At 41.0% G+C, this 20,963-nt stretch overlaps 1 protein-coding gene across 2 annotated transcripts in view; it reads left to right on the top strand.

Moving 5' to 3' along the window:
* The window catches only part of tspan4a (tetraspanin 4a), a 238,022-nt gene that overhangs the window by 182,035 nt on the left and 35,024 nt on the right, over positions 1 to 20,963 (top strand). The gene's annotated exons all lie outside the window — the stretch shown is intronic.

Genomic DNA, 20,963 nt, shown 5'->3' with positions numbered 1-20,963 from the left:
TCAGTGGCAAAGTTGTTTTGAAATCCACCTGAGGTGAGCGGAGCAGGTCACAGGGAGCACAGCTCAGTGCCTGGGTTGTTCCTCTGTAATCGGTGTGGGAGGATGTCTCCAGACAACCCTCACAATTTCATTCCCTTGTTGTTATTATTATTATTTTTAATCTCTGCTAATGTAATTTGGCTAATCTCCCATGTAATCAACAAGTAAGGACGGAAAGAGGAAGTGGACGAAGCGTCTCTCTCGTGATATTAATTTGTAATCCCTAAACGTTCCCGGCTCGGGTTTTAATAATGCAACAAAAGGGCATGCTCAATTTAATCTTAATTAGTGGTTGCAGGGCTGGATTTTGGATTAGTTACATTTTCCAACAATAGGTACGACATCTCGTCGACGTATGACGCTGCCTATATTAAATCCTCGAGATGCCGACAACATGTCTCCCGGCTTTGTCCAGAAGCATCTATCCAATGCAAAAACATTCTCCACGGGTATTAACTGGACTTTATGAGATTAGTGAGATTTACTGGAGCACCACGGGGAATTGTGTGCTAAAGTGAATCTGAGTTGAATGACTCAACTTTAGAATTTAAACATAGTTTAGAAGTTTTTTTTCCTCATAAAAACCTCCTTAAGGCCCTCAGAGCTTCTGTTTGCTGTATGTAAGGTGAACGTCTCCAATCATAGACTGGAATCCTGGGGGGATTCATGGGGGATCAGCTCTCCAAACATTGGGAAAATAAGAGAATTGTACCTCCACAGTATATCATCTCTAAATCTCTGGAAATCATTGCAGTTCAGCTGAAAATCCATGAAACTTTCAGTCTGGATTCCTCACTGAAAACGAAACACATTGAAACTACCAACGACCTTCTTCTGTCCTCTGACTCTGGGAAGCTCAACGTCCTCACCCTCCATGACCTCTCCTGACCCTTTGACTCCATCGAAACCTCCTCCTTTCTCATCTCACCGCCACAATCATCATCGCCAACTCCTGTCTCAGCTGAAGATCAATAAGTGACCCTGCTGTTCCTTGGCGTCCCTCAAGGGTCAGTGCCTGACCCGGTCCTTCTCACCATCTGTCTTCTCCATCACAGAATCATTTTCTTTCACCACAAAGTTAAATTCCAGCTGTGCTTCTCCACCAACATACTCACCAACTGCAAGGCAGAAATCAGAAAACGGGATGAAAACTACGTAGCTTTGCACAGCTAGATCAGATTGAACCATCGCTGCTCTCTTGTAAGGATCGCCTCTGGAAGCTCCATTCTGTCTTCTTCCCTAAGCAACAATCATGGACTCATTCTTGGCACAATTCCAATATCATACACCAAATCAAAGCGTTTAATCAAAACTCTATCACCCCTATCCTCCTGATCCTCCACCATGTTCTGCATGTTCTGGAAAATGTGTTTGAGGAACACATTAGATGATTGTGTTAATTTTTTCTGTTTTTCTGATAATTAAGAATCGTCATTATGAGGACAGATAAACTGAATGACTACAGTAATTTCAAAGAAAACCGTACTTTAGAGTCCTGCTGTTCTCATTAGCTTTTCCTAAGTTGCAGAAGCATCTGTGTATTAGTAATGCTTTTTGCAAGATTGAAAAAGTCTAAGAAATAAAAGCGGGCAGCAGATGTGGTTCCTTCCTGTGGTTTGCAGTTTAATGGACGCCCCCTGGAGGTACTGCCTGTAAACACAGTCAAATGAAGTGAACACAGTCTGTGGGGCTTCTTCATAAATCATTGGAAATTTCACAACCACTTCTCCTACATTATTCATGTGTTGGGACATAGACTGTTATCCCCAAAGGCTTAAGGCAAGGCCAAGCCCGACCGCAATTCCTTTGTATATTTTAGTAAATAAACAGGCTACTTTGATATTTCCCCTTTTTTTCCAGCTTGAATTATGCTTGCAGTCAAAGACCTTGGGCTGGTGTGTACTTCGCTCTGCTTTTATCTTGGTTTTTTTTTTTTTTTTTTTTTTTGTGATTGTGATTCCGCCGCGATCACACTCCCAGATCGCACTGCGATCACATAATTGGCTAATGTGTTACGTTGCCATTGTAGGCTGTGTTTTTAGTGGTGTAACCCGTGGAGTATTTCTGGACTGGCTCCTTCTTCTGGGCTTTCAGCCAATCAGGGCTGTTCTCGTTGACTCTTAATGAATGTTGCCTTGTCAAAGGTCAAAGGTCAAATTTATTTATATAGCACATTTAAAACACAGTAGCCACTGCCCAAAGTGCTGCACAAATTTTAAACAAGCATTAAAATATACCATACAAGAAAGAAAGAAAGAAAGAAAGAAAGAAAAAGAAAACTATTTCAAAATGTGTCGGCTGACCTCTCCCTCAGTCCCCGTGTTCCCCCATGTTCAAGCGCACCCCATTATTCAATCTCTGAATAATTCAGTTTTGTCTACCCAGGAGGCGATTAGCCACAAAGCTCAGTAAAAAGTTGGTCTAGATGTTCTGCAGAGCGCCTGCACTGTAGGAAATCACTCAGGGTAAAGAATGGGTGGCCATTACCTCCACTCTGATACTTTCTTCAACCAGCAGGAGACTTAACTACTCTCCCAGTTTCATTCTTCTTTGGAAATTGCTGAGAGTGTGTCTTCCCTGGGAAAAGCTTCACAAAACCTGCGCACGGCACACAATCTCATATTCTCTTTAATACCGAGCTTCATTCTTTCTCTCATGCAGTCCCTGCATAGTGACAAAGCTAAAAAAGGTAAAGGACGAAAAAAATGCTCAAAGCCAGTTTTGTCCAATCTTGCTTCAATAGTAGGGTTCTTAAAATTCTGACATTCTGAAAAAGGACAGTATTCTCGACCTTGAAATTCCAAGATAATACTATTTTACTGGAATATTACCTATAATTTCAATATATTTCATTATAACTCCTTTGTAATGATATAAATTCAATTATATCATCAAGTCTCACATAGATTTCTCAATATAAATGAGTAAACACCAGCTTTCTTTTTCAGTCTTACTGGGTAAGTAGAACTGAACAGCGCAGATGGGAAAAGATAGAAAAACAGCACGTGTGCTTCGGCATGTTGTGGGCAGATAAGAGGTTGTGATGCCAGAGTTGCCAGATCTGGGGCACAAAACAAGCCAAACAGAGCCTGTGTTTACAGTAGCCACGCTGCATTTTTTAGACTCGTCTCAACTTTAACAGAGCTGACAGAGAGTCTGCAGATCGGCTGACGAGAAGTCTTACGATGAGTAAGAGGCGTGAGATACTTTGATTTTAGCAGTACTATAAGTCGCATAAATATCAGTGTGTCATCAACATAGAGAGAGAGAGAGAGAGAGAGAGAGAGAGAGAGAGAGAGAGAGAGAGAGAGAGAGAGAGAGAGAGAGAGAGAGAGAGAGAGAGCACATTAAATTCAAAGTTTTCCAAGCTTCTGCACCATTGTGGTCACATGCACAATTCCAACCAAATATAAATCTATAGTATAAATATAAAATATCTATAAATATAGATATAGATATGTTTAGACTCATAAACACACAGCATACAAACACACACTGCTTCTAAGGTACTTAAATTTTTAGTTCCTCCTACAATAATCTAATTAGAAGAAAAAAAAGTACAAAACTAACCATTACATACCAAATAAAACGAGATTTATTACTGTAATTAAGTTAAATGCATTGAGAAAATAACCCAAACAGATATATAAAATATGCAGAAAGAGCAATGAAATGAGTGTTTGGTGGATGATTTTATTTTTCAACCTCCCACACTTTCAACGTTTTTAGGTATAATGGGAAATGGGAGACGAAAAAGATTTCAAACTTTTGCACACTCGATGAATTTTTTTTTTCTTGACTAATTCTGCTCTATCAGAACAGACAGAAATGACAAATCTCATTAGTCAAAGTGAGGGGCTTTTTGTTTGTCGGTTTCCCAAAGCAGACAGTCTCAGCATCTCATGTGATTAAAAAAAAAAAAAAAAGGTTACTCAAATAAATCCTGTCTCGCTCTGAATATCACCGATGCAAAATACGAGAGCAAACCAAGAAAAAAAGCCTTTTATCTACATCACTTTCTACTTCTCCGCTGCATTTCTGTGTGAAGTTGACCTCACGAAATCGCAAAATGCTCACAGAAAAGTGGACAGACGGTCAAATTCTTCATAGAAGAATTCGTTGAGTGTTGAAATGTGGAGGGATGACTTTATGTACATGGTCTGCAACCCAGGGAAGTTATTTTTAAGAGCTGTTGAGTATCTAGAGTGTGAGCTGTGAAAGTGCTGAAACGTAATATAAGGGTTTCATGTTCTCTCTGTGCATGTGTGGGTTTGATCCAGGTACTCTGGGTTCTTCTCCCAGCCCATAAACACCGGTTTCAGGTTAAACGTTGACTCTGAACTTTCATGCCCCGGAGGTTCTGGGTCTGTATTTACAGCCAGTTCAGATCAGCTTCAGCACCTCGGATGGATGAAGTGATCTGGTTGATGGAGGGATGCATTAAATCTGAACATTCTATAGTTAGGTTTATTTCGGACTACAAATAAGGGATAACCATGGAGATGTTGGCGATTATCTGATATTTTATGATTATTTTAAGAATTTATTTTAAAAATCGTTTATGTTTTGATATCATGTTGACATTTCACAGAACAGACATTCAGCCTAGATAGCGAGCAAAACATGTGCTCACAAATATTTTGGAAAATCTGAGTGGGTTTTTTTTTTTTTGGGGGGGGGGGGGGGCGATCGCTTTGATTTTATCATCCTCGGAGCCTCATGGCTCTCAGAGCTCCACTTTATCTGCTGCTATCAGCGCCGGCCGGCTCCTCAGCCGACATGCTTGGAAAGCGGCCCTGCGGTCTGAGCGCGAGCCGGTTCCTCCCCGCTCCCGCTCCTTAATGCAAAGCCCTCCAGACGCCATAACTTAACCAGGGCGCAGCGGCGGCTGCATGTTGATGAACTCCATCGCAGGGCTGCGGGGATGGTCACGCTCAGTGGTCTGCTTTATTACACCTGCTTTAGACCTGATAAAAAGCTGTGTGACTCGGCTGGAAGCCACTTCAGGCAGCCTCACACGTCTCAAACGGCCACCGTTTGTTTCACTTTGTTGATTCGTGGGGGATGATGAAAAGGTCCGGCGAGGTTAACGTCACCGGGACCAACGAGGCTCCATGAGTCAAAGAGAATGAGAATGTGCCTGACTCATTTTGGGGGGTGACGGCATCAAAAAATGGCTGCTTCATGCCGTCTCCGTGTGGTTTTACAGCCTTGTCCAGGCTTTCTTTTATCACCTTGAGGGAAAATTACCTCATCAGATAACATACAGCGCGAAGAAAGGCAACAATGGACCACAGGCAGTAAATTTTGGGGGGATCAGGAGAGTACCGTCCCCGTATTAGGGATTATTTTGCTCTCTATAATTGTATTAGTTATAGAACTGCAGGGAAAATCTAATCTCCTCAAAATCAAATGGCCTGCTTTGGGTTTCTGAGAGTTTAGAGTTGATTATGAAATGTAATGATCCCCTCAGATGTCTTAAAGGTAGTCAAGTACTTCATTCAGAGCTTGTTAATACAATAATGTGCTTCTCCGATTAAAAGAGTTTATCGTATGGGAGGATAAGTCCTCCGTCTCTTTCTCTCTGACTCCAGGCAGTAGTTTCAAGCTGTTTTGGGAAATCTTTTCTTCTTTTCTTCTTTTCTTACCTGCTTTAGGGATCCGGTTCTGGCCTGGCCTCATGGTGTCGCCGAAACACAGAATAGAATCTTTCAGACTGTCCGTAACTGAGTGTGTCAGTCTTCAAGGTTATTGACCTCAGTGTTTCCTGGAGGCAGAGTCATTATATTTTTTGAAAAACATCTTCACACATACACACACTAGGGATGTTCTGATCGGATCATGGATGTCGGATCGAGGGCCGATAGTCATCTTTGTTTTGGCAAATTTAAATGTACATTTTCAAGATAAAACTTTTAAATTCTTCTTCTTTTTTTTAACTCTGTATTTGCAGTATAACAATAACAGTGTGCCAGTATGTATCGGATCAGGAAAGTATCAATATCAGAGGCGAAAAAGTTATATTGAGACAAACACTGTTCAACATTACAGCCAGATGGTGTGTAGCTTGACGCACACATTGTTTATTTACCACTAATCTTGAATTCAGCTGCTATCCTGAGGATCATCCTGTCAGTAGATGGACAGTAACCCGTCAGAAGACCCTCAGGCCTCGACTGACATGCAGTGCTACAGCATATATCTTTATTCCTGTTCTGGTTGCTGTTGAACCAACAAACACACACAGCATGGTCACAACAGGCTTTTTCAATCATTACATTACAATGATTTTTTCCAGAAGAAGATCCTACAGGAAATATCAGTCTTTACAAAGAGTGTGGTACAAATTCTCCTCACAAAATAAAGTAAGGAAATCATTCTGGGAAAAGGCATCCCCCTGACCCCTGACCCCTGCTTAATTCCCAGCTCCCGTTTGAAAGCCTCCGACTGTAAGTGCAGTGAAAAAGCTAAATATCCAGAATGTTTCCTGACTTTTTAACTCAATTTAGTCCATAAAATCAATAATTTAGGAGGAAATATTGGAAGCCAAAGTTGAATTTGCTCCTTCTGAGATTTGTTCCAAGAAACCTTTTCAAAACCGCTTTATTGGTTTAGCTTAATAATAGCCTTTATTTAGAAAGGAGCTGACATTACATCCCCTCAACTCTCACAGGATACATGTGAAGTCCGGAGCTGGCTGCATTTCTGGTGCTGTGAGACCTTTTAGCTGTTTTTGAGAGACGTATCTTTATGCTGTGGGTCTGTTCTGAGCGGCGGGCCTCCTGTTGGTCTCTGCAGCAGAGGAATCTGCAGTCCGAGCACAGAGGAGAACCTCACCGCTCCGTGTCTGCACTGCAAATGACTCGTCCTCGATCCCAGACCCAGATAGAGGACAAGGGTCTCACACCGTCACGCCACACACCGCAGCGCTTTCAGTCAATCTGATGTTCTGATGTTCTAAATGCTAACAAAACAGGACTAAATGTAATGTGTGTGTGTGCGTGTGCGTGTGCGTGTGTGTGTGTGTGTGTGTGTGTGTGTGTGTGTGTGTGTGTGTGTGTGTGTGTGTGGATGCAATATAAAGTCACTACAGGAAAACCAGAATGTCATGAGGGTTTTTTGAGAGGTGACGTCCTGCTCTGATGGTGAAACTAATCAAAAGTCAACAAAAAAAAAAATTGTTCATCTGAAAATATTTAGTGTTTGACACATTTTTTGATCCATCCGCAGATCTTATTCCTCCCTCTGACAGAACTTATTACAGTTACTTGTAAACAATCAGTCACGACTTTCAGGACAGCCAACAGTTACTCCCCTCTGAAACGTTTACAACATCCGTTTAGTTTCATTCAAGCAATGAAGTTTGGTTGACTTTGGTAATTTTCCTCTTAATAAGATGTAGTCACGGGTTGATTTGATCCAATAACGATGAAATGAGTTTTTCTTGCTGATGAGAAGCTACTGATTTTTTTTTAATTTCTGTCTTCACATAGACCATATGTGATCCATGTTTGGTTTTGCTCTAAATCAGGGCTATAGAACTCCTTTTCACTCAGGGTCCACATACGGTACAGAAATTTGTGTAAAACATTTTGCTATTTGTTTTTCTGGTGGGCCGGATTGGAATCTCCTGCAGGCCAATTTTGGCCCACAGGCCTGTTATCTGATACCCCTGAGAGAAAGGATATTCTATTGCTTTTGGTCACTAGCACACTTAAATTAATTCAAAAATCTGCATTTGTACAAATTTCTGAGTGAACGATTTACCTCCTCTGATTTTTCATATAATGATTTCTTATTAAAAACCTGAAATAACAATTTCTCAAAAGCTCCTCACTTTCAAAAGCTGTTGTGGTGTCTCTTCATATTGTTTTTTTAATTTCTTTCTTTTCGTATTGTTAAAATCGTGACTATGAGCAGAGCACCAGGATGAGCCGATCCCGTCAACCCCTGTCAGTGATGAGAAAAAGAAACAACGTTCATCTCAGACTGCTTAACAGAAGAGCTGCGGCATCAAAATGAACTTCACTTTTGAAATAATATAATAAATTAAGTTAGAATGAAGTGCTGATCTAGTTTCCCTTCGTCACCACATGCAGGCTGGAACACAGTTTGTGATTGAGTCCGCTGTGTGTTGTCACTGCTGAGCTGGATCTAATGATAAACCAGCAGCACAGCCCGACAGATGACGGCTGTTTGGATGTTCTGTTATCGACTCAGCCGCCTTCTGCGATGCTTCGTCCAGCTCAGGGCTGGAGCTGATCCCACCTGGCGACGGATGAAGGCAGGATGCAACCTGGACCACAACTTCAGATTAAAGCTCTGTTCACATGAAAACGTTTTCAAGTGAAAACACTAAACTTCTGTAGCGGTTCGGGGATTCGTTTACACAACATGGTGCTTGGAGCCACTGAAGACACGACTTTTTGAAAATGTTCCAACTCCATCTCCATGGAAACAGAGGAAAATGCAACTTTTCTGAAGTGTTCCTACTGCCCATGCGCAGTCCTGGGTTCAAATACCGCCTGGGGCCATTCTGTGTGGAGTTTGCATGTTCTCCCTGTGTGTATGTGTCTCCTCCAGGTACTCTGGCTTCCTCTCACGATCTAAAAACATGCGTGAGGCCGCACTGTACACAGCCTCAGCTCATTGTGAAGGATGCTTCAGGACTTACAGTGACTTTGCTGTGAAATCTGTGGAAACCAAAGAAGCATCCAGAGCTGCAGCCCGGCTCTTTAAAAGCCCCGTGAGTCATAATAACAGCCCCCGTGGTGGAGGTATTTGTCACAGTAACAGTGGTTATTGTAATAGGCTGATTTACTGACTCATCAAACGGACCTCGGGGGGGGTGAACGCGCCGCAACACAAAAGCAAAAAGGAGCGGATGGAAAGCAACCAATCGCCGAGCTCACACGGTCAATACCGGTGATAGAAATCTCTGGCCATTCTTCCCCCACGGCTGCTGATAACTTTCCCCTGAGCTGCATATAAAGCTGTGGTGCAACTTTATCGATAAGACTTCGAGTCTGCCCTATAAATGATCCAAAGCCGCATCAATAAGCGGGAAGCCTTGTGTTGTAGCCGGATTCAGAGGGCTTATTACGCCACATTCATTCGCCCTGCAGCAGACGTACGAATGGGATCCTCTTTGTGCTGCATAATTGCATTAGATTTCGAGCCCGTTACTTCAAAATGAATCCAAACATCGATATCGGGCTGTGGGTGTTGTGCGAGCAGCAAATCCATCTAATAGATAAATCTATGAGCGATGAGCACTTGATTTAAAATGTATTAGCAGCTCCACGCTGACACTGATACATTACAGGCTCCCACATCTGCCGGGGAACTTCGAGTTCAGTCGGAGGCCCGAAGCAACAAGGTTTCATTGTGGCGGCGATGAGAAGGTCCGACCTCAGACGCTCCTGAACCGCTGTGGTTCAACGCTCTGCGATGTTCACTGCAGAAAAAAAAATCATCATTTCATCCCTTTTGATTGTTGTACTGACTTCATCCAAACTTGTTAAATTTTTTTCTTTTAACTGAACATGAGATTTCCTGCTTTTGACAGCCACAAGAGAACAAGTGTCTTTTTTAATGTGAGTGTGAAGAGTGAAAATGGTAATTTAACGAAAAGGTGAAAAACTGTCAAGACCTGCGGCCTCATCCTAAACTACAGTTAAAAGCATTTTCATACCTGGATGTTACACATTTTAATCGACTAAAGCTGATGGCTTCCCCATACTTCACAACAATAAATCCTCAAAATATGACATTAAATTGAAAAACGGAAATTTTTCACTTGAACAAAGTTTCAAACATCAAACTTCAGCCTCAGACTAATCTGATACTCCGTTTCCATGACAACGTTTCAAGGGAAAACGCACCGTTTTTGCATTTTCATTTCAGGAAAGTTTCACATTTACGCAGCTACATTTTTAAAACAATATCTGTTTAAGTGGAAACGACAGAAACGCTGAAAGTGATGTAATGGGCACGCCCAGCCACCAGCTGGGCGTGCCCTGTTTTTGTTGTGAAATCACACAAATTTGCACTGTATGTGCAGTAGCGAGTGTTTCAGAAAAGATGCATTTCCCCTATTCCCACTCAGATGGCGGCCGAGCATTTTCAAAAAGTTCCACCGAGGAAGCTGTTTACAAAAACTTCTACCAAGAGAGCTGTTTTCAAAACCATGTTTTTAGAAGCCGAGCATCGCCGTCGAAACAGATGTTTTCCGTTGTCACTAGTAAATGTTAAATAACAATAAAATAAAATAAAATAAAATAAACATTCACGTGTAAATGAGCCTGATGTCAAATTACAAGCTTTGATGGAACATTAAAAGCTTGACCTTGGTCTAAAAAATCCAACTTAAACTGGATTCACACAACATTTTTGCGTGTTATTCTCTATTGGAATTGATGTGTTTCTAACTTTTTCGTCATGAATATTGATGTTAATCTGACAAATATTTTGAGAAACCAAGTAGAAACTGATAAATGTATTTCTTATGTTCACAGACTTTTGAAAATAGTTGGTAAAACTGCTTGTTTCAAACAGAGGGTGAACTCGGGTACTGTATGAAGATATATGGCGTTCAGTTTGAACTCCCGTCTCAGAATATGAGAATAAACTATTCAAATCGGCCTGAAAAAACAAAGAATTTCCCATTAGTGGTGCTTTGAGTGGAGATATTGGCATTGCTGTCATTCTGACAATTGGCTCCCTTTGTATTGATTTGTTGAATATTAGCAGAAAATTGCATGTTGGGCAAGATGTCGTCTGTGATTCTGTGGCATCAAAGAAAAGTGCTCAGGGGAAGACAAAAAAAAAAAGTTTCTTTTTCTATATAAAAGTTCTGAATTATTCCTCAAACTTTTTGTTGTTGAATTAGAGAGCCCAATGAGCTGATTCAATTCAATAAACAGCTTCCAGTGTTTAGTCGGCTAAAAAGTTCTGAAACTGGTTCTATTTGAAAATCAAATGAATCCTTTTAAGTCTCCCCTGAAAACGTGTAATGTGATGTAAGTCTAATCTCCTCTCGGATAATCATCCAAACATAATATGCAGCAATGAGGCGAAATGCACAGCCGGATAACTGTGGTTCTGTTGTGAAGCACCAGAAGCTGCTTTATTCCTTTCCTGATTCAGTTTATTAACTTGTGGCATTGGATTTTATTACTTTTAGATCATATTTTTGGAAATAATGAACTAGATTTCATTGAGAATGTTTCTGAATATTCTCTTTCTAGGCTCATTTTGGCAAACAGGACTATATGTTAGATGAACAGAGATTTTTTCAAAGTGTCATGTCCAGTTATTTAGTAGGAAAAGATGCTTCCCTTCACATTTCTGACAGAGTCCATTGTTTGTGTTTGATGGCTGAGGGTGGAAAATGCTGAGAGGGGAGCAACGAAGAGCAGTTTCTGCAGTTGGGTGCATCTATCGACCGATACAGCATGTTATAAAATAAAATTACTCCCTAGCTGTCATTCACATTCTGTAAAGCCAACACATACCAGGAAATAACGTGAAATGATACATGGATATTAGTCATTTGACTAATAGAACTGTTACTATTATAAAAATGTAAGGGTTATTGGTTCAAAAATCTCCATTTTCAAAATACTCACCTGGTTTTAGCAAATCAAATCACACACAAAACGCTGTATTTTGTGATTTTATGTGCGCAAAATGTTATAATAAAATATATAAATAACATTTACATGACTGTTCAATATATAAGGGCATATTGAAGTGATGTAAATCACACTTCCACTGATCCACAGGTAGCAACATGAGGTTGGTAACTGATGGATCATTTTCTCCATATATCTGGCACAAGGTTTTTAATTTTTATTATTATATAGCTTTGAATGAGGAAAACCAGAGGAGTCGTTTGGAGTGTTGTTGTTTTTTTACCTGTATGCATGTCCTACAGTTGTGTTTTTTTTTTCTTTTTTTTTCTTTTTCCCCACAGTGGATAAGCTGACCTTTCAGGTTAATTATAGACTCGAGACTTGCCTCAGTGTATGACTGTGAATTGTTATGACTGTCGTATCTTTGTGTTTGTCCTGCGGTGGTCGGCTGACCCGTCCAATCTGCAACCTTCACACACTGGACCTGTTCACATATTTCAGATAGAAATACATTGTTTTTGCATTTTATTGCAACAGGGAAGCTTCACGTTGGCACGGCAATGTTTTGAAACGGTGCTCTTTGAAATGGAAACAGCAGAAACAATGAAAATGGTGTTGTCAGCATAACAGGCCACAAATCCACAGGTCGGTGCTGTTGGTTGTTTTAGAACTGAAACCACACACACAAGCATGGAGAGAACAGTATGCTCTGAACATTTACAAAGAGAAAACACGGATATTCATATGGACAGTTGGATTGTTATTACGGTGACTGTCAACTCAAAAACTACCAAATCCAGGAGAATCTGGACTGGAACCAGGACCAGGACCAGGAGAATCTGGACTGGGAGTCATGACGCTCTGGAGGAAAACAGTGTTCTTGTGGTCTGTCTGCTGAACATGTGCAGGAGAACTGTTTATGGCCGTGGTGAGGTAGTACTTTTCAAAAAGTTGCGTTTTCTGATGTCAACACAAAGATGGATCAGAACGCTGCATTTAGCCTATTTCCCCAGAGACAGAGTGTTACGGAAAAGCTGTGTTTTCATTGGTTCTGAGCTCAGTTGCCATGTAAAGTGACACCCAAAACACTTCAGTGATTCTGGCATTTCGCTTGAGAACGTCATGTAAACGGTCCATGGTCAGCTCAGAAGCTCCATTTTATCTACATAAGTGCTTCGGTTACTATTGTCTAGTTAATTTATATGGCCTATCTCAGACCCCACCCACCCATTCCGCCTTTAACTTGTAATCAGCTTTAATTTTTAATCATAAACCCTCCCATAAAAAAGAAAGGATTAGAACAAACGATTGGAAAAAAAAGGGAAAAGAAATGTCGTCATTCACTTTGCCCCACTGCTGCCTGAACATCAGTGTTTTGTTTTAGAGCCTGGTGTTCTCACCTCAGCATGACGTGGGTTTATTGGCTGCGTGCTGCATGAGGTATTTCCTCTGCCTCTCGGTGGTTGAAGGTTGAACAAGGGGCCTGTCACGGGCGGCTGTAGAGGTGATTTCCTATCTGCTTGTGTGCTTTGGGACAAGTCAAGGTGAGGTAATGCGGCTGTAAAAAAGGAAGCCATGAAAAGCTATGGTGCGGTCAGATCCCCCAGAGACCTCATCCACAAACTCAAAGGCTACTGGAGCGCTTAAAAAGAACTACTGCTTCATCCGGAGTGTCAGCTATAATAGTGCCATATTTTAAAAGTGTGAAAATACGACCACAAAAGATTTGTCGCCATTTTTTATCATTGAGTGCACTAATCATTCATCTGCACTGTGGCCAATAATGTGTTCTATATTAATGCATTCTGTTGCACCACTGCATGAGGCAGTGACACACTGGCATTGGTGACTAATAAATAATTTATGATGATTTAATGTGGTTGCTTTACTACAACAATGTTCGGAAAGTCTACAGAAAAAAAAATCAGTAGCAGACTGGATAAATTCAGAAAAAAACTAAGTCGTTTCTGACAGTCTGTATGGACTGAGATCACAGCATTAATGGAATCACAGACGAAGCACAATTGGGAGATTCTTCAACCAAATAAAACTTAAGACACAATAACCCATAAGCTGGAGCAGTGTGAGATTAGGGGGATGGTGACTCTGGGTCACTCTGGGTGCAAAGTTACTTAAAAGGTCAGGATACCATTTGTGAAGCTGGGAAACTTTGCTTCTTCATGCTTGGACATTGCTTGAGGTGTCCCCCAGGGTTCAGTACTGGGTCCCAAACACTTCATCCTCCTTAAATAAATGGCACCAGTAAAGTTTACTGGAACTTCTGGTGACAATATCTGCAGGAATGTGTGGATTACAGAAATATTTTGACTAAGGAATACTGATGCAATAATTTAGATGGATGTTGTTTAAGTATATGTTTATATTGGTTGACAAAACAAAAAAGTCAACAATGCAAACAGATGGAGTGGAAAGAGGATGGGGCTTAATACGCTTGTGCTTTCTTCTTACTCCTTTTCGAGCTCCTTAAGCTTTCATTTTATTGTATTCTTTGTTTTGTTTTTCATTAATTTGTGTGAAATTAAACGAAAAAATTAAGGTTGCATATTTTTTCAAATGTGAAAACTTTGGATCAGATCCTGTTTGTTAGCGCTGATAGGTTTTTGGTCCATCATTGGACAGACAGAAACACGTTCACACATTCATCATTTTAAAGTCACCAGTTCATCTCATGCACGTTTTGGGAATGTGACAGAAAAATACAGGAGAAAAACCGGCATGAGCATGCATGGTAAAAAAATAACTCGTAAGAGTTACTTAAAAAAATTCTTGTAACAGTTTATACTATGCATTTTTTAAGTAAATGTATTTCTGTTTTTCAAGTAACAGCAACTTCTCTTAATCAAAAAGTGTACTCACTCACTTAATGTGACAAAAGGTGAAAGTAATGAGAGCGTTTTACTCAATTATACTGATGTTCTCATCTTATTTATTTATGCTAATTAAGTAAAATGCTTAAAATATCTAAGAACTTGCAAACTCCACAGAGAAAAGCCACTGAGCTTTGTAGACAGTAACCTGTACGTGACGATTCCCAGAGGTTCTGTCGTTTTTATCATTTTCAAACGGTTGAAAATCTTTTTTTAAAATGTTCAGAACAATTAAATGAGCCACTTTTTCCGACCTGCTGCCTGTGACTGAAAGTAAAAAAAATCCACTTTTTCCAGGATATAAAACATGGTGCTGTAAATTCTGTGTGACGTGCTTCGTCCCTCCGGAGATCCAGGATCACTTTCTGCTGTCAGTCAGTCGCTCTCTCACTTCACTGTCTTCACTTCTTGGCCACGTTCCACCTTTGTTCGACTGAACGTGGAAAATTGAGAAATAATTTGATAAGGAGAGGGAAATGGAAAATGTCTCCACTCGTGAACAGTCTGCTTCAGATTCAGGTGAAGTGCAGCCACTCATGCAGTAAAAGGAAACTACAAGCATGACATGAGGCCCCCGGAAATCCTGCTTCGAGTGTGATAGCTCCACTCTTTCCTACATTATTACTTTTCTCACCATCAGACATCAACACACTTTACCTTGTCAAGATATGAAAATGCAGCGGGCCTGTCACAAGACATTTCGAGCGTGAGAAATGTTCATTTCACGCAGACTGCAGAAATGCAATTAGATAAACACCCCTGGCTAATCATATTACAAAAATACACCCACGCCAGGGCAACGCTAATATGAGAAACAAATTGAAACGATCAGCAAACAGACAAGACTTTTGTTTGTTGGGTGTTTGGAATACATGTGACAGGGGAATGTGCAGCTTCAGGAACTGCAAAGATGATAATTACAGGTAATTTGCTATCAGCCTTGTATTTCCCCATTAGCTGTTGCCACATGTTATCCTCTCCTTCTGATAACTTCTCTCTCCTGTATTCCTCCTTCTCCAATCCAATCTGCATCCACAAAACTCCTCAGAGGGTTTCCGCTTTCCGGGCAGCTTTCATCTCTCCTGCATAGACAGCGTGGAGATCTTCCCCTTCAACTTCTGACACTGGTCTCCATTCAATCAATCCCTTCCTGAAATAACTGGAGGCTGACGCTTTGCAGGAGGAAGCAAGCTAGAAAATGTTAAACATCTTGCAGATACCTTTGAATAAGATGAAAATTAATGTCAAGAATGGTGCAGAAAATAATGCTGAACCTGACAGGAAGTAGTGGAAGAAATAGAGACACTGAAAAGCATTCAAGCAACTGCTTAAAAATTGGTTCAAAGGTGGAACTTAAAAAAAAAAAAAAAAACAGAGGGAAACACAACTCTTCTGAAACTCAAAGCTTGAGTCGGTCATGGCTCGTGTTTATTTCTCAGTTCAGCTCAGGAAGAAGCAGCTGAGGTTTGGAGCTGTTTGCATGTCCATCCTCACTGTTGGTAAAAGTGATGCTTTTTCAGGAACCTTTGACTCCTAAATTGCCATATTGGCTTCTGCTGAAATTAAACACACACACACACACACACACACACACACACACAATTGAAATCACTTAAATTCAGCGAGCGGCTCCGGAGGAAAAGCGCTCATAGTTCGGTTTGTGCTGAAAGACTTGAAAATTGCTCAATTTGGCCGGCTCCACGTGCCGAGATTAAAAAACACTTCTGAAACAATTTCTCACTTTATGAATCAGTTTGAGTAAATTTGTGCAGTTTATTAACCGCCCCCCAAAAAAAATCATTTCTGAAAGGCACACAAAACAATCCCCTGTCAAAAGATTTATGTTGGTAACTCATCACCGTCTGAGAAACTGTCATCTCTGCACTAATAGTGTTTTCATTGGTGCCTCGTCACATGTAACTTCTGAAGTAAGGAACACAATCAGAAATAAAATCCATGAACAAAAGACAATTCAATATTCAAGTCTTTGGGTTTTTTAGGAGGATTTGAGTGTGAATAACAGAAGTGCAGGCAGGGTCTCAGGAACACAACATGCTGACAGACCCTCAAGGAGAGAGCAGAGCAGGGCCTAAATACACTGGGGCAGAGCAACCAGACGGGACGTGAGTGGACAATCAGGGAGGAACATGAGGCGAGGAAGAGAACAACAGGTGAAGCACATCAGACTGACACCACTGGCAACCAGGGAGGGACGAGGACGAGGTGCAGAGATGAAAGGAAGGTGAAAATGTGGGAAACAGCAGACAGAGCGGATTAGGAAAAGATGATCCACTCTGGAAAACCCCGAACAGAAAAATGCCAGAGGAAGAGGAAGATTGTTTGTGAGCTACAAATAAGAAACGTGATTTATTTTCATGAATTCCATTCACATTCATTGTTTTGTTATTATTCATGTTGAGGGACAGCTCAGTGAGACAGATACTGAAGTACATCTCCGAAAATACATTTAAAGGTGAGATTATTTGTTGGAATCCAGACAGGGCGTCTTGTCAAAATTTCTACTTTTATGGCAAAAAACAATCCTGTTTGTCTCCTCAAAATAAGCTCCAGCTAATCCTATGATTTATGTTTTTTTAATAACAAATGAAACTTGATCATTATGTTTGGTTTCGCTTCTTGTCAGTCAAACGACAATCCAAAAAAAAGGCTGTGATACAATCTCATACGGTTCCATTAAAATTGCAGCACCTTTCTTACATTTTTCATATCTTAACAGTGTTTTCTTACAGGCGAGGGAAGAAATAAGCTTGTAGAGTTCAGCTCCAGTCTGCACATGTACTGTATATATATAACATCAAATGCATTTTGCGCCGCTGCCGCTCTGAGAGCTGTTGCTGCTTCTGCTGCTTTTCAAGCAGCCGTTCTAAATCCTGCCATAGGTTTCAGGCTCCCCTCCCCAGGAGGACGTTATGAGGCTTTCATGGTCGCTCGCGCCGTCCGATCATATGAGTGATACGACGTCGAGGCTGGATGTCACTGCGGGTGGAGTGGCTCTAAATATGTTCAGTATTGACTCACAGCAGCAACCCTCTTCACGTGGCTGAAGGATAACCAGACACAAGGATGGTTTAAAAATTCATGAAAAGGCTCAACCAAGTTTTTCTGGTCGTGAAAAAAGAAGGTTCAGGAAAGATTGAAGACTAGTTCAGGAAAAAGTTTTTGTCGTTCCAAAGAGTCGCTCTGCTTCTCATCAAATGTCTTTTACACAGTTTGTCTCTGAATCTGATGGACTTCAACAGATCATCAGCATAGAAGGCTCCACACACATTTTTCTACAGATTCTTTCGTTCTTTGTAAAGTATCAAATTCAGCGACAAAACATAATTAAAGTCTGAAATAGGAAGTAATATGAAATAGAATTGAATAGTAATAAATATTGTAATATAACATCAACACTTCAAATACGTTGTATTGTCCCCTTCTCTTTTAAATCCTACATTTCTTTTTGCTGAAATCTACATTCAGTATTTCTTACATGCCATTTCCGAATGCGAAAATGTGACTTTAAAACCAATTTGTGAAATATGTTTTGGTTCAGGGGCCACAAACTGTCCAATTTCATCTTGAGTGCACCAGACTGGTAAAATAGCACCATAATAACCTTTAAATCTAAACTTTAAAGTTTTCATTTGTTGTGGCAGAGAGTGTTCATGATGAAAATGTGGATGTTTTTTGCAAAAAAACAATTGCCATGGAAAGTCACTCCGGTCTCAACATAAAACCAATTTCAATGAAACCTTCTGCTGCAAAATACAGTGAAAAGCCCCAAAACCTTTTTATTCAATGCCAGGAACACTAATTCACACTCCATACATAAACGATATGCCAAGACTCCGCTTCGCACTGAGCCACCTCTGGAAGGTGCCGTCATACGACTGTGTGTGCAGTACGCTCAGCGCGGTGTGTAGCATCTGTTTACACACTGCAGTATGTGCGGTAGGGAGGGACTACTATTGTTGGATCGTAGCGTGTGTTAGCGTGCACCCGTGAGCTGTTACTGTCACACAAAGACAAAGAGCGACCAGGGTGTAGCTTTTCCTCCGTCCACACCTTCTGTTTAGAGCAGGGGTCTCAAACTCCAGTCCTCGAGGGCCGCAAACCTGCATGTTTTCCATGTCTCTCTGCTTCAACACAGCTGATTGCAATGAGGCTCGTTATCAGGCTTTCTGCTGAACTTGGTGATGAGATTCAGGTGTGTTGAAGCAGGGAGACATGGAAAACATGCAGGTTTGCGGCCCTCGAGGACTGGAGTTTGAGACCCCTGGTTTCGAGGTACCCATCTCTTTAGCAGGCCTGTCTGAAAGTTACAACTACAGGACTGAAATAATGAAACATGTATAGGTATCAGAATACAGAACAGCCCACTGAAACGTTAAAACAGCTTGGACAAACACGTTAAAGTCTTAAAAGGAGAGCCGTCCCTCAGCAGCTCAGAGAAATTGATGGGAAAGAGTGTTGCCACGCTGTGAGACGCTTTGCTTTGCAACCAGAGGATGAAAAGACACTTTTCCCCAAAACACAAGAAACTATTTATAGGACTGTAACTGGGAGCTGGTGTTTATCACATCGTTTCATAATTCCGATGTACACTATTCCTGCACACAAACTTTATGGGAGGATTTTACCCATATTTTTTAGGGAGGGCTTCAAAGAGAAGACTCTTTGGTTTCATCCGTTGAGTAAGATCTTGCATCACGGGAGTTGCGTCCCGGAGATAATCGCCGGTGACCTTGTATTATTGTCCAACATCTTGTTGTCGCTCTTGCTGCCTTGATTAAGGCAGTTGGAGTCTCATCCCTTAAAAGCCCCCGTTCTGCCCCTCCGCCGCTCTCTCCCCGTTAGCGGCATTGATTGCCTTGGTGCATTTGCCAAGTTTGCCGAGTGTTCATCAGGAACTGATTAGAGGCAGAGGACGGAATAGAGCTGGGATTGTAATTGATTCGCCGCTGCTAAGGATCCAGATTAGTCACTTAAAGGAGGGATTGCCATCTGCTTTTAATAATTAATGTATGTTGTTGCTCCTCCCCAGGACAGAATTAGAAGTCAGAGATAGATGCCTTACATTTCAGACTTGTTTGCCCTCTTATCTTCACTAATTTCACGGGTTGCCTCTTTCCAGCTTTCAAGAAAAGTTGTCTGAGGTTACAAATATTGACTGATCCGTCCTCGGGCTCTGGGCTGACATATGAGCATTCCTCAGAAAGGTGAACCCCCCCCCCCTTCACTCCCCCCATTCCAAGCTCAATGCAACAAGCTCCAATTATTCAGGCTGCGCCAGGAAAAACAAACAGATCTGCCAATTATACTCACATTATTTGCTTAAGCAGAAGCAGGGATTAAACATCTTATTGGAGAGCAGGTCCTGAAATTCCTGGATCTTCAGAATAAAAGAAAAATACCCAGAATTAATAATACACATTACTGACTCTGCTGATATTTGGTGTTTGTCTAGATCTCTCCTGGAAATGGGATGTTTCAGCTTTAAGGGCTTCAATACGTGAACTGAAAGATTCAATAGCCTAATCATTAACGACACAGGAATCAACTTGATCTTAGTTTTAATCATTTACAATCCAAATTTAGAAGAAAAAGCATTTCAACAAAACACTGTTAATTTGAATTTATAGTGGAAAACTAATGTAAAAATAGAAAATAACGTAATAAATAATATTGGCCAGTTTGAACGTAAAATACTTCTAAAAGGTTTTCAGAATTGAGAAATTGCTACATAGTACTATGTCATCCACCATGTCAATTTATAACAATTAAACTGCAACAAAATCAGCAAAGAATTGCTGTTATTTAAGTATTGTTACATTACTGGTGGCAGAAATTACATTTAGACAGCTGAACAGTGGCTCACTTCCCCACAGTTGACATCCCCACCACCCCATCACTTGACTTTGTATTTTTTTCTATAATCCCGCCGAATGTTTATATCGTACCTGAAAATAAAGTTTTTCTTATAGTGATTCCCATTTTTTTTAACTTATTACTATAGCTGGGCCATTAACGGCGGTAACGTGCTGCATTATCGTGACACCCTTATCGCGCGAGAAAAAAAATGTCGCCGTTAATCTACGCTTTTCAAAGTTGGGTCTGGGAGCTGTGTCTACACATGCAAGCTATGCAACTCACTTTGACATATTTTAGTGTGGATGTGTGCCAGTGCCTGGCCCAGCCTTGCTGAGTGCTGTGGGGGGCGTGAACAAGCAGAACCTGTCCTGCGCCGCGAGAGTCTCACCGCTCTCCAGCTGAGCGTCAAAAAAACACACTCCGTTTCGTCCCGCTGGGCTTTCTTCAGGTGCTGAAAACACGCAAAACAAAGTACATTTCCCTTCAACACACAATCTGGCCTAAAAAAGGTAAGGATGAGGCA

This window comes from Salarias fasciatus, chromosome 1, assembly GCF_902148845.1.
Source record: "Salarias fasciatus chromosome 1, fSalaFa1.1, whole genome shotgun sequence".
Classification (NCBI taxonomy): domain Eukaryota; kingdom Metazoa; phylum Chordata; class Actinopteri; order Blenniiformes; family Blenniidae; genus Salarias; species Salarias fasciatus.
Note: the sequence above shows the minus strand (reverse complement) of the source record. Positions and strands in the feature narration are given on the sequence as shown.